At 35.2% G+C, this 14,730-nt stretch overlaps 1 protein-coding gene across 5 annotated transcripts in view; it reads left to right on the top strand.

Moving 5' to 3' along the window:
• Positions 1-91: 91 nt before the first annotated feature.
• LOC110833260 (GTP-binding protein Rhes) overlaps positions 92-14,730 on the top strand; it is a 54,239-nt gene continuing 39,600 nt past the window's right edge. For 4 of the 5 annotated variants that reach the window (XM_022071067.2, XM_022071066.2, XM_087350274.1 and 1 more), the window contains exon 1: positions 8,930-9,187. The gene's annotated coding sequence lies outside the window, so the exon portion shown is untranslated. Of the gene's footprint in view, positions 289-1,836; positions 1,958-8,929; positions 9,188-14,730 lie in introns of those variants that run through there. The other variant, XM_022071069.2, reaches the window with a different exon arrangement.

Raw genomic sequence — 14,730 nt, 5'->3', positions numbered from 1 at the left:
AGTAGGTCATCGTCAGCTGCTCCATCTGTTATTTGCAACTATTAGATCATCTGCGATTCATTTCCTGCCCTGACGTACAGTTCAGAGTTACAATAACCTAGGCTTATTTCATGATGAGAGTAAGGAAGATTTGTTCATGCAGTGCTGAGACGTATGATCGTCTTTCACCGTGTGCATGAACCAACTTGAGAACGAGTAACTCGATTTTCCGTAAATTTAAAATTCCAGAATTTTCAGAAAAAGTTGAATAATTTCAATTTTAATTGGCCACTGTTTCCAACACCTCGCGTAAGTATACTGTAAATAGGGTTTTGAGCGTATCTCAAATACTTGGTAAAAAGTTGCATAAACTGACCTTTTTAGCTCATACTAGTTACATTAATGGTTTTCAGCTTTCTTCGATAAAATTTCACATCAGTATTAAATAAACAATGAAAACATTTTGTTAATGTCAAAGATTTTCTTATGAGCAATATAGTTCAATTTTCGCTCACCATAATCAACAGTGACGCAAATTCCTTTATGATATGGCCCATAAACTTCCGGTATTCTTGCCGGTGGAAAATTCAAACGTATCGTAGTTACGTATTATAACCATTCATGAAGTTATATACTGGAATTAAAGCATAATACATTACTGTGATCAAAATTATCAGCGCCCTAATGAAATAGGGAATGAAGGTGTGGAATCCCTGGAGTTTAGAAAAGACTCAATCCTTTTAGAGGTTATTGTAATTTAGTATAAATAATCATAATAATGTGTGCTGTATGGCAGTGGACTTAGTGTAACTCCTTAATATTTCTGAGTTCAGACCTTTGCATTTGTGAAACCTAATTAATATTTGAAATTGTACTCATCTGTCTGTTTTCTACTTTGATGAACTTAAATTTGCAGTATTAATATTAGAGTATATATAAGATGTTTCATAACTTATTTAACCTAAATATGATTGAACGTCACAGGTGAATGGTTTGCACTCCTCTATTTTATCATGCAACATTTTGCAGAGTGTTCCATAATTGTGGGACCACAGAACTCGGTTATTTGGCAGAAAATAGAGAAACGTAGAGCGTGAAGTTGCTGCAAAACATGTGGTTCTGATTTCAAGTGTTGAATATTTTTACCTATAATGAACTGTTATGGTGTTACACTCTTTACATTATCATCAGTAGTAAAAAATGGTGATGTTGCCATGTTGATATGACAATGAAAGTGGGATATGTTTTTTTTACTATTTTATGTTTTCCATAGTACCTGTTTTTCATTTACTACTGCTTCCCCTACACTGGAAATACCTACTGTGGACCCTTTGGCTTCTACAACGGTAGTAAGCTGCATCTTCTCTAAAATGCTCTGATTTATTTTATTCACCTCTGCTTGAAGATTTGCTTTAATAGAGAATTGGTGTCATATTGAATGCTAATTGTGGAATACAGGTAGCCCTCCATTTGCGCCAGTAAATCGAGGGCTACCTGTATATTCTTTAGAAAAGTCAGAGGGTATTCACATCTTTAATATTATTAGAAATAAACTTCCAAGAGAATTTTTTATTTGTCTGTTTTTATAGAAAAAAATAATGGATGGATTGTTTCTTGTGAGTAAAACTATATGTGATTGGTACTGTTTGTTGACAGTTTATGGTTGCATCAGTAATAAAAAAAAAAGTGGCCATTATCACAATTGACAAAGAGCCTCCAGAAAGTCTATCTCTCCTCTACAAGGATCTTACTAACATCAGATTGAAAATGAGGCACTCAGGAAGATTTGTCACTTCCATGCCTCTGCACTAATCCATTTGCCTATAGTTTGATACACTTTATACATTTTGTTGGCAGGCTTACTGCAGCATCAAGGAATGAATTTCAATTCCAAATTGTGCAGAAATCCTGAATGAGAATGGATCATGTAGGAATTTCTCTGCTTCGATAGACTAACTAAGCAGTTCCTGTACTAAAGGTATGTGTTATGTCATTACTGTAAGATAACTGTTCAGCTAATTAATTTACATTGAACATTTATGGTTAATTTAGAAGGTCTTTTAGTATGACATGGATATACTGTGCTTTGTATAAGGTTTATTTGATAACTAATTAATCAACTAACACCATGGAACAGAGTCCTTGAGAAGGAAATAGTTGCTGATCTGGTCAAGGAATTCCCTCTCTTTCATGGAATATGAAAGATCATTGCCACATGCACAAAAGCCAGCTACTGTTTCCTGTCCTGAGTTAAATGAATTCAGTCTCAATGTTTCATGGAATGCATTTTAATATTATCTTCCCATCTGTATCTTCTGAGTGGGCTTTTCCTTTCATTGGGTATTCTGACTAAAATTTTGTATATGTTTCTCATTGTTCCTGTGTATGCTACATTCCCACCCATCACACCCATCTTTGTGTGGTTGTTCTAATAACATGTGGCGAAGAGCACAAATTACTTGGTTTTACATTGTGTAATTTTATTCAGTCTCTTGTTACTTCCATTCTCTTAGATGAACATATTTTCTTTAGGACTAAAAACACCCCTACATTGTGTCTTTCTAATAATGAAAGACAACAAGTTTCATAAACTTAAAACCAAATTAAATTATAGTTTTATACATTTTTATGTAGTTGAACTGAATGGCAGTGACATTCTGTGATATTTTCTATGTTATTGCTAGACCAGCCTATAATAAACCTTTTTTAGTTTTTCCTTATTGTATCTAAGTTTTCACTGAATGAATTAACATTTTCAACACAAACCAGAAACTGATATGTTCTAGATAATTACTGTCATAAATATGTAATTTATATTTGTATTAGAAACAAGTATTGTATCTGTGCTCTGACATGTTCCACATCCTCGGCTTGGGCCTATGAAAGATCTATAGAATGTAAATAAATTCTATTCTATTCCGGGCTTTCCTGTTGACGTATTATAAATCATAGTTGTAAAGACATGAAGTTAAGATAATATGCCGAATCGCTAGTTCCTCCGACGTAATTAGATCGTTGTTAAAAGTGTGAAGTGCCATGAGGAGACCACGCACGCGCACAGTCGTGGGAACAGTAAGACAAAGATACGAAACTCTCACACGATTTCTTCGGAACAAGAGCCAGCATCTGCGGTTTCCCCTATTCATTAGGGGTGGAGAGCCCCCGATGCACGGACAAGCGCACCAAACGCAATCGATAAGTTTAGTAGACATTTTGCGCAATAATGGAGCTAAGGCAACACGGTGAAAGCGTTGACATATAAGGAGCTACAAAGCCTTCCGATGTGCATTGTTAAGTGAGGCGTGAACAATACAGTATTCCACGGTTTTAAAAATTGTCGGCTACTTTACTGTGTTTTTTTAATTTCATGAAGGAACTTGGACTTTTTACGTGTGGTATAAAACTAAAATATAGTCCATTATTATCTGTACATGAAACCATAAAATTAAAGTTGTGTGTATATAGGCCTGTGTGAGGTCGCTTTTATGTTTGTATAAACTATTATAATATTAATATTCAAATCTCGTTAAGTTTTTGTTTATGTTTTGTAATTAAAGATAATGTGTAGACCTCGTAAATGTTTTTTGTGACACGATATTTACGCCATAAAAATATCTAATACCATTTTTGCAAAAGCTCGTCACTGAATCCTGTCCTAATCCATATAAATCAAGTCCTCATCCTCACAATTTATTTCTTCTAACCATCATCACCTAGGTCGACAAAATTTTTTTTGGTTAAGATCCAGTATGCTTTCTTCCCCCTTCGTGGCAGTATGTCCAACCCATCTCAGCCTCATTGAAATTATCATATTAATCGCATTTTGAGTAGTATACTATTTTTGAAGCTCCTGATATAATTTTCTCCACTCTCCTGTTACATGTTTTCTTGTGGGTCAAAATAATCTCAACACCACCGTATTGTTAGACAGCCTGTGCCTTTCCTTAGAGTATAACAGAGAGTTAAGCGAAAACAACTTTAAAACGTAAATATTTGTAGAAAAAGTGAAGGGAAGTGAGAGCGGTAGTAATTCCTTTCGGTGCACCGCTCCCTCGGCGAACAGGTGCGAGCAAGAGAGTGCTTGCTCGCAAACTCGTTTTATATTCACGAATACTGAAATAGTATGTTCGCTGGCACCGTGTAGACCCATCTTGAGAAAGCTGCATGGTACGTGCTTACTTCTGCTTTACTCAGGGTATATTACCCTCTGTGCGCAGTGCAACGGTCCTACAACTTCAGACAAAAACTGGAGCACTCTGCAGGTTATATGATATTCACATTTTCCTGTTGACATTAAGAGCAGTAACGTATTATACCGCTTATAAAATTGCGTCCTCTGTGTTAAGAATTTGCGACCAGTTGTTTAAATGTATATGCTATGCAATGTTATCCTAAGACGGACGGCTTACATTCGTTAAATGACGTATGTAAAATTCGAATTGCATGGTGAGTTGGTATGATTAATTTTTAATGGAAATGTTAAGGGTTTACCACATGCAATGTCCATTTAAATCTCCTTAACTCGATCAATTTCGAATCTGGTGACTATTCAGAACTGTAAGAAATGAGAAGCGGATTCAAATTTTAAGTTTAAAAAATATGAAAACCCACTGGTATAGAGAATATAATATTCAAATGTCTCTTATAGAAATAGGTTAGGGGTGGACTCGGTTTTTCTGTGTAAAAATATTTTGCAGTGGCGGAATCTTGTCAGCACGATATTGCACATTCGGGTCCCATAAAATACGGGGTACTTCTTGTCCAGCTGAGTGACAGTTATCGTCTCGAGATGGACTCCGCTCCTCGGAGTTAATTAGTTTTGAATGATTTGATGATCATTTTAAATAAACTAGAATAGATACCCCAGCGACCAATGAATGACCTGACTGAGCTGTATTTCCGCAATGTTCGTTCTCATCCCTTGCAGGAGTTGATGCGAGGGATGAAGTTCGCCCCTAGCGAAACAGTCAAGCATTGCCTTGACACATATAAAGTACATCATTTTCAGCTAATTTACCTTTCACGCGACAGCTATGTGATGAATTTCGTTAAACAATGACAGTACTTGTTGTTAATGTCAGCTATAAATATTTTAATTCGTATCACACTTTGATTATCACAGTTAATTTGATTAATATAAACCATAAATTAAGTATGATTGCTGGTCGCGATATGAAAGATAGTATCCTTGCATTTTCCTGAAAGAACTTGGGAAAATCACACGAAAAATATGTTTGTTGGTAGCAAAATTTTAAAATAGATTTTTAAAACGACAACTTTTATAATTCGATTTGAATTTCGAGTAAAATAGGAGTGCTGAAAATCATCTGATAACTTTTACTGTAGTCACCCATGAGATGATATTGTTGCGTCATATTGTGATGATTACAATTGTTTATTTTAACCGTCTAATCACAATAAAATATTTAATTAAATATTGAAATATCAAAATATTATTACTATAATTAACATCTTTGAGAAATTTCAAAAAATGTCGAAATTTTAAAAAATCAAAAAACGTCGGAAATCGTCCAAAACGACAAATTTCGACATTTCTTGAAATTTCTCAAAGGGGTTCCCCTTTGAGAAATTTCAAAAAATGTCGAAATTTTAAAAAAATCAAAAAACGTCGGAAATCGTCCAAAACGACAAATTTCAAAAAATGTCGAAATTTTAAAAAATCAAAAAACGTCGGAAATCGTCCAAAACGACACATTTCGACATTATTTGAAATTTCTCAAAGGGGTACCCCTTTGCGAAATTTCAAAAAATGTCGAAATTTTAAAAAAATCAAAAAACGTCGAAAATCGTCCAAAACGACAAATTTCGACATTTTTTTAAATTCCTCAAAGGGGTAACCCTTTGAGAAATTTCAAAAAATGTCGAAATTTTAAAAAATCAAAAAACGTCGGAAATCGTACCCCTTTGAGAAATTTCAAAAAATGTCGAAATTTGTCGTTTTGGACGATTTTTTGACGTTTTTTAATTTTTTAAAATGTCGAAATTTGTCGTTTTGGACGATTTCCGACGTTTTTTGATTTTTTTAAAATTTCGACATTTTTTGAAATTTCGCAAAGGGATACCCCTTTGAGAAATTTCAAAAAATGTCGAAATTTGTCGTTTTGGACGATTTTTTGACGTTTTTTGATTTTTTAAAATGTCGAAATTTGTCGTTTTGGACGATTTCCGACGTTTTTTGATTTTTTTAAAATTTCGACATTTTTTGAAATTTCTCAAAGGGGTATCCCTTTGAGAAATTTCAAAAAATGTCGAAATTTGTCGTTTTGGACGATTTCCGACGTTTTTTGATTTTTATAAAATTTCGACATTTTTTGAAATTTCTCAAAGGGATACCCCTTTGAGAAATTTCAAAAATGTCGAAATTTTAAAAAATCAAAAAAGTTGGCAAATCGTCCAAAACGACAAATTTCGACATTTTTTGAAATTTCTAAAAGGGGTACCCCTTTGAGAAATTTCAAAAAAACGTCATCAAAATTAGTCATATCCGAAGTGATTTTGAAGATAAGGCAATAGGACTATCAGACGTTCTGAACAAAACAGCATTTATCTGGCATTTTCCTTCCGCGAAAGACTCGTGGTTTTTCCCAATATTCTACACATAATAATCAAAACACCACTTCTTTGACGAACCGTAAATATGGCAAAACAATGAAAGTTTCCGTCATTCGAAAATTTCGGCTTTTTGATAGCGAATAGTCTTGATTGTGTCATCTGATCCTTCCACATTGGCTCAGTAAATTACATTGGAGCATATTTATTTTTCAGAATTGTCTTCTTTATTTATTTACTAATTATTAAGAATAATAATGTTAATCAAGTTGGGGTAGTTCTGTCACTTATACTGACTAGTCTACGGGTGGGCAACGACAATTTGATTCTTGGCAGAGACCAGTCTCCAGTCGAGTGTTTACAAGGCACTGTTTTCCCCTCCATTATCGCATGTCTTTATGGTGTGGTCCTTAATCTAATCACAGGTATAAATTTACCTTTCCTCTTTCCTGTAATATATGATAATCGCATAAACTGACGTGTTAACATTAAATATTTACGTAGGAAATGAAATGCCGTACGTGGTCCGCTGATGTACTTTCTGCGGCTCGCCTACATTATCTATAATTTTGTGTTACTATTTTTGAGGAGAAATAGTTAATTTGTCTCATATAAGAAAACACTTTTTGACATCGTCAGTATTTTACAGTAACTATCACCATGCATAACAGTACAACTTAATGAAAAACGTCAAATCAAAAAGTAAGACATGTCTCGCACATGAAAAATAACAGGAACTAAATTTAGCATTGAAATATTACTCAAGGGAAAGCAACGTAAAATATCCCATTAATAAATAATTTTGTTGAAGAAAAGCATTAAACCGGTTTGTAATTGTAAACTAGTAGCATTTTTAATACGTCACCATGAAGTGTTAATACATTTTTCTAATTTATAACCGTGCTGCTCACGAGTTGATAAGCAAAGGTAAATGCGGCCCTAAGATTTAAAAAGATAGAGAACCCATTTTTTTTAGATCAAATCTAAAAGATTTTTGCTGTTAAGAATACACGACCTAAAGCATGAAAGTATTGATAAAGTTGGACAAGTGGACTGAGTTCGAATACATATTTCCTGTGTTAACCTATCAGTCAGAAAAATGGATTTGTTTTTATGTGCTCAGCATGAACACAAACAAACACAACAGTTTATAAAAGACACACTTGTCTTATTCTTTTAGTGGTCCTGCATGAAAATCGATTTACGTTTATTCGTTCGTAACTGAAGCAGGTGGGCAGTATCGACTCAAGGTACAGGGTATTTCTTAAGCAATAGTTAGATGCTGAACTGTTCATTACATCCAAGGATCATGGCCGTGGTCACACATTGTACGTTTGTACCCTGCTTTGAGTAATTTCATCCATGAACTAGGCGCAACTTTCAAATTTATAGCCATCTTCTGAATAATCTCTCTACACCTCTGTATCCGAAGCGAAAGTTTCTTGCCTGACGTTTTCTATTGTGTTCAAGTTGGTTAACCATTTCTGCCTCTAACTTTCAATGCCCGTTTAGGTCTTATATTTTTCTCTATAATACACCGTTTGGGAGAAACTGCTTGAATTTTTGCTAAAATTCTTATCGAAATGAGTTTGTGCTTGGCGACCAGTCGTGAAGAACGGAGCGAAGTCGCCATTATTTCCTGACGATGGAAGCAGGGATTCTCTCCGAAACGTTAAAAACTAACCCGAATCTCGCGCGGCTGATCGCCGGAGAAGACTTCATTGCATTCAGTCGCTGTGAAGGCTTCAGATCTTATATATAACATTTTTGTTCTTCTTTAACCAAGTTTAACTTCTGTAAGCTGGTGAAAGTATGGGGATTGCCTTCAGTGTTTTGGTCAACTACTTCTTTCCTATTGTATTTTGTCCCATTTTCCGATTTAGAAACTGGCCTGATCGGAGGAACATGCTGTCCCCAGCTTCAGGGTCAAAGACCAACATTGACCAAGAAGTTCGAGGTTATAATCGAAAAAACTTCACACAATGGGATTTGTACTAAATTATAACATTATTTATTCACATTTATTGCTAGTCTCGGCACGCGTATTCAAAACCTGAAGCAATATCGACATCCTAAGTTCTTCCAAGAAAGTCGTTTTTTTTCCCCATTTACTATGAATTGTAAATCTTTACGTCTGAGGTGCAAATCTAATATTTGCAATTGACACAGCGTCGTTAAATATGCCAAGTAGCAAACAAGTGTCTTCTATATGACGAATCTATAAGACCGTTAAAAAGAACTTGTTTGATAGTAATTTTCGCTGTTTTACTTTCAAGTAAATGTATTTCGTATAAAACCGAGCAGTGGGGCCTGACCCCGCGGAATTGAAGGGAAGGAAAGGTGCCGATAAAGCGGTGCGCAGGCTTGGTTTTGTTGAGGGTTGTAGCTATCACCACCACCACCATCATATAGAGGGTAAAGCTGGAGAAGTAATTCAGCCTTACAAAGAGGCAGGTGGCCGGTGATGTTATTGTGGTCATGTAACGTGTTTATGACATCGAGTGGCAGACTTAGAAAAGCAGCGGCCATTCCATAATAACATATTTGCCTGAGTGATGTATGTACAACTCGGAAGGTGTTCGGAATTCGTGAGGACAGCAAATTTGTAGTAAAATTCACCGCATCAACTAACATACGAGTAAATATACATTTTAATAATAATAATTTAATATCCTTAGTTGTTAGTTATACGAAGCATTACATAATGTCAATACGCTTTTTGGCTTTAACAACATAGCCCTAATAGATTATATGCAGTCTACAGATATAAGTCACTAAAGTGTTGAATTTTAGTGTTAGGAACAAGTTACGTTACAATAAATACAGTGTGCTAATGAATTAATCTTACAAACTGTTTAAGCTATATAACATTTAAAAGAACAGTTATAATACAATAAACAACTGCACTCCCAATATTATAATCTAGAAATAAAGACAAAGTTATATTTATGTGTTATACACACGCAAATTCTATCCTCACATTACCCCTTTCAATAATTACGTAAATTTAATTAGGCCTTGTTACAACACTTCTACAGGTGTGAATATTCTGCTTACAAACCAGGGACAGTTTTCTCGTCCTCCGAGCAGGAGATTTGCCAATTTTTAATGCACGGTTTAGTCGAAAAGCCTGAAAGGAAAATAATACTTTGCAGACGCAATCGTAGACAGAAGAATAGGCCTAGGCCGTGAGAATATGAAATGGATTCATGTCTCAAGATAAACATCAATGGTGTGCTATTACGAACGGTAATGAGCCTTCGTATTCCATAAAACAGAGTAATTCCTTGACTAGCTGAACGAATATTAGCTTCTCAAGAAGGCCTTTGCTTCATGGGGTTACTTAATAGTTTCAATATGTAGCCCTAACTGTATCAAAATATTAAATTGCGGTGTGTATCATCTTATTTACCTGGTACTCTGTTCACTTACAAATGGGATGAAGCATCTAATTAGTAAGTTCATGCATGTTTAACTTAATGCAGGCGTAATTTATCTTATTATTTGAATGGAGTTATTGAGATAATTCGCCCAGAATTTCAGTCTGGACGGAAGCTAGTGTGTCTCGGAGTCACGACAGAAGCGTTACTGCGTTTGCTAACCTGTTTGGTCGAATGACTGTACTCTAAAAAATTTTGCCAATTACTTCAGCTTACAATGTTCTTTATAATTTATTAATGGCTGTTGGTTGCGTGTTAATAAACCCCATTGCAATCAGATGACTCATTTTTCGAGCAACAAACTTGGTTCATGAAGAGTGTTTCATATATATCACCAAGAAATTAGGTAGCTTACATCACGGATTTGGACAAGTTTATTTTACTGTGTGCATCTGTTATCTCTGCGCATGGCGTACGTTACATTTTATGTGGACAAAAGAATTTATCACTTACTAAAAATGACAACGTGCTGAAATCTGTGGAAAAACGAAGTACGTACAACGGCAGAAAGTTTTAATTGTTGTTATTTGCCATGATAATTCTCGAATAATTAACAGGGATTGGAAAGGAATACGGGAGAAAGGACGGAAACAGATAAGGGCACGAAAGAAATAAACAAAAGGTAGTGCAGTATACTGTGGAATTATGAAAATAGATCAGCGTCCAATGGGATCGTAAGCAAACAATCACGCAAACACCAAAATTGGCTTTCATATAATTAAGATTTGTTTGGAAACACTTTACTTACACACAGATTCTCTGTTAAATTTGTTTGATATTGACTCAAGGCCTCGCATAACCACAAAGTTTATTATTGACTTGCAGTATTTCATGCATGTTTATCATCTGTCGCAAAACCAAATTTTAAATGGTTCCAATGGTTCATGAGTTATCACTGTCAAAATAAAATGTTCAAACGGCTTCCATGTTGTTGCTTTACGTTGCACAGAAAATACCTTAACAGAAGTTGCGTATATGTAAATTATTATCATCATGCATGATTTTGGAGCCATGTATTAGGCAGAGCTAGTGTCGCTGCCATCTTACAAACTAATTTTTCATTGCCGATTTTAGGGAATTAAAAGTGGCAGAATATTAGCATAATAATTACATGATTAACACAACAGAATGCTACAATACAGGATTTTAATTGTACGAGGTTGGGGTTGTCTCCAATGTCATAACGTTAATGCCAAGTTTCGTGAAAATCGGCCAATTCTTTAAGCGCTGAAGGGGATGAATCAGGAAGCATATAATTTCACTGGCCTGCTTTCTTAACACACATTTTCGTTTGAGTCATTCTTAATGGGGAATTGATTAAAATGACTACCACAGCCGATTATTTTGAATTCCCTTCGTTTTATTCATCCGCTCCAAAATAATATCGGGATTATAGACTACAATAAGTTACAACACTCCCCGAATTCAGTTTTATTCAGTGCAAACGTAGTGTATCGAAAATAGATTTAAGCTTTTGACGTTCGGAGCTTGACAAATTGAGGTCACTTTTGCGTCTCAGTTGTAGCTACATGTAAATCATAAATAAAACACGATATGTCTGGACGGAATTTGAATTAGGGGCCTTGTATATACGACCGGAGGTTTTATTTACGGTAGCAATGCGTGTTCAGGAAGCGAATAGAATTTCGGATTTATGTCAGTCCTTCAGCGCGCGGAAAGTTACAACTTCGTGCGATGCCGAATGAACAATATAGAGAGTCACAATCGAAATGCAGACGGAATGTGATGATCTCGAAAACTCGCGCGCGTTCACCACAAATACAAATAACATTATTCTATAACAGGCCGTACCTCTCCAGAGGACTTTCGTAATCGTAGATAGTGGAGACTATTTGTATGCAATGCAAGAGTGAGAGAATAACAGGAAATTGGAGAATGTTAGTGAGAAGTATTCTTTACAAAATATTTTTGGGTGATTACATCAAGGAGGATTATATGGGAAGGGCTTGTAGCACACGCGAGAGCTACGTACAAAACTTCAGTCAGAAAATCTGAAAGACAGAGACCACATGGGAGACCTAGGCGTTGAAGAGAGGATAATATTAAAATGCATCTTAGATTGGGGTGTGAGGCTGTGGACTGGAATCAACTGGCCCAGCATTAAATTTGTTTTAGTGTTTGATGGTCTTTAATTCTGTGGCACGAAGTCGTATGAAGAAAACCAATGTCATAAAATGTATTTTTATGTATTTCTTGTCCTTTTCGGAGAGAATATCCTGTAAGAAACACAATTCCTGTCTTTAATTTCTTTACGAATTTGTAATTTATGATAAGGCTTTGCCAAGTGCGCCATTAGGCTTTCAGTAGAAGAATGATTATGCAGAATTAAATATGAAAATTAAAAATAAAATAATTGTTAATATCATATTATTATTCGTGATTGAATTTATTTCAGTAATTAGATAAAGTATAACAATAAGCTAATATTTCAAATCTGGGTGCACAAATTAGTGATAATTATAGCAGCAGTTATTATTGGTAGTGGTTTCACAAAAATAGAACATCTCTACACTATGTTATTATCTTCTGCAATAATAAATGGTGCATTTATGAAAGATTTATCGTTAAAGAAACTAAGGAAGAAACAAAATACATCAAGCCTTTTGCATTTATAGTACTTTTATGATTAATTCTGTTTAGTGGCAAGTTCTCGTACGTTACAGCTATTTCGAGACTCTCCATATTGATTAGAAGCAGTGTAAAGGTCCATGTGTTGTGGAAGCCTTCCCCAGCTCTTTCAGCCGTCAGGTGTTAACCAGACAGTTCTATGGACACGTAAAATCTGTATTTACATGCCCTATTACATTTCCACCCCAAATATACGTTGGTATTAACTAGTTATAAGGGTCTCCTTCTTTCGATGCACCTTCTCTTGAGTCCATAATTTGTTAAAATATTGTTTCCGGTACATAATTTGTTATGGAGATGTGCCAATGTTTCATATTATTTATTATCTGTTATGTACAAAGAACATAATACCCGCAGTAAACATTGAAAACTGCAGTTAAATTACAGGGGTAGTAATCATTTTTGTTTTGCAGTTTCTGCACATCGTGTACAAAATTGACGTTGTTGAGAAAGTCTCATCTGCCCGTCCACATTCCTTGTCTCTGAATTGTTCAAATTCGATACAATTTGGTATTGGAATACATACTAAAATTGCTTGGAAATTTAATTGTGATGTATGACAGCCAATTATAATCCATTATTTACGTCAAATCGAAATTTAAATCCTCAAAGACGGTTCGTGGTAAAAATAGGTTCTCGAAACTTAGGTAGAACTCATGTACAGATCTGTAACTTTTATTTACAACGTTTTCAATTCGGGGAAAAAAATAAATGTAAACAATACCTAGAGCTGGTCAGTCTACGGTGATATGCTCTGAAGGGAGGGGACCGTAGCTGAATGAAGTACTGTATTTGTCTCTCCCCTCTTAGGATCAATATCTGCCTTCCTTCCGTTGAACGACAAATAAAAATGCATTCCACGACGAAATATTATCCTTCCTGGATATCTTTCAGATATTGCTGTGCTGCGTTTCCTTTTTTATAAATGACTTGCTTCTTTTATCATGTCGATGAAAGAAGTTTATTCATTATTTTCAAAACAGCTGAAGTTATTGACATTCATTGCTAGAGAGACATTTTTATTTATTTTATTCTTGCTTGCATCTAGTCCCTAGGTCGAAACCCGTGGTTAATTATTCTGAACAAGTTTCTCGTGATTGGTTTCCACTTGCGAAAGTTAAGAATGTTTCGTTGTCTCCCGCAAATACCACATTACCGCACACAGAACATCGCGGCTGAGTGGTTGCATTAAGGCTAGAGCATTGGGATAGTGGATTTGAATCCAACTAGGTCGTGGATGGTTTTCTACTTGTTTGTTGTCCTGTGTATGAAGGCCTGCTCTGTGAAGGAAGAATACATTTAACTGATAGGATCTTTTACCGCTAAATAAATAGTCTAAAAATGTCGTTCCAAAATGGTGCCTTAAGTAAGTAATGAAACGCAGTTCATAATGTTTTGACAAAGTAAACTCAGTATTGGGACACTTTTTAAAAATATCTTGCTTTCAATGCAAATTGTCAAGAAGTTTCCCGATTTAAACAGAATAAAATATTTTTGGCCATTCCGTTGAGAGATAGATCCTGCTTCTTCTAAGCCTTAAATAACTGCCCTATACACCAGCATATTACTTGTAATCCCTTAAGCTCTTTTGCAAAAACCTTTGTCCCCTGGTGCTTTAGGGCATCTTCTATGAAGAAGAACAATACGCTACAATCCTGATTGGGCCACATTGTTTCATTATTGCTAATTAGTAGTGAATAGACGGACAAATATAGTTCTCTCGAGTGTAATCCTATTTGTGTTAGAATCTCTTTAGCATGATGAGATTTTAACCAACTAACGAAACGTCATTATACTCTGTCGGTACCATTAAAAAATCGAACTGGATAATACAAGCAATGGCTGTGTCGCTGTACGGAATTATCCGACGCGCTGTTTGTTATACTTTGGAGCTATTGTTCGTGATTTCAACACTTGAATGAAGGCACTCTCACACGCACTCACTGCTGATGAACAAAAGTCGATTTCGACGTGTGTGGAATATTGTGGATATTTTTTGCAAGATCATTATTTGAAAATGTGTTAGGAAGCTGAATCCTAGTTTACTTCGCATGAATTTCCGTACCTGTGCACGATATTATTGAACAGCCAT

The sequence above is a fragment of the Zootermopsis nevadensis genome, unplaced genomic scaffold (assembly GCF_977971745.1).
Source record: "Zootermopsis nevadensis isolate Lab colony 2312 unplaced genomic scaffold, Znev_1.0 Znev_ptg000017l, whole genome shotgun sequence".
Lineage (NCBI taxonomy): Eukaryota > Metazoa > Arthropoda > Insecta > Blattodea > Termopsidae > Zootermopsis > Zootermopsis nevadensis.
The sequence above is the reverse complement of the archived record's forward strand: the minus strand, read 5'-3'. Positions and strand labels throughout refer to the sequence as shown.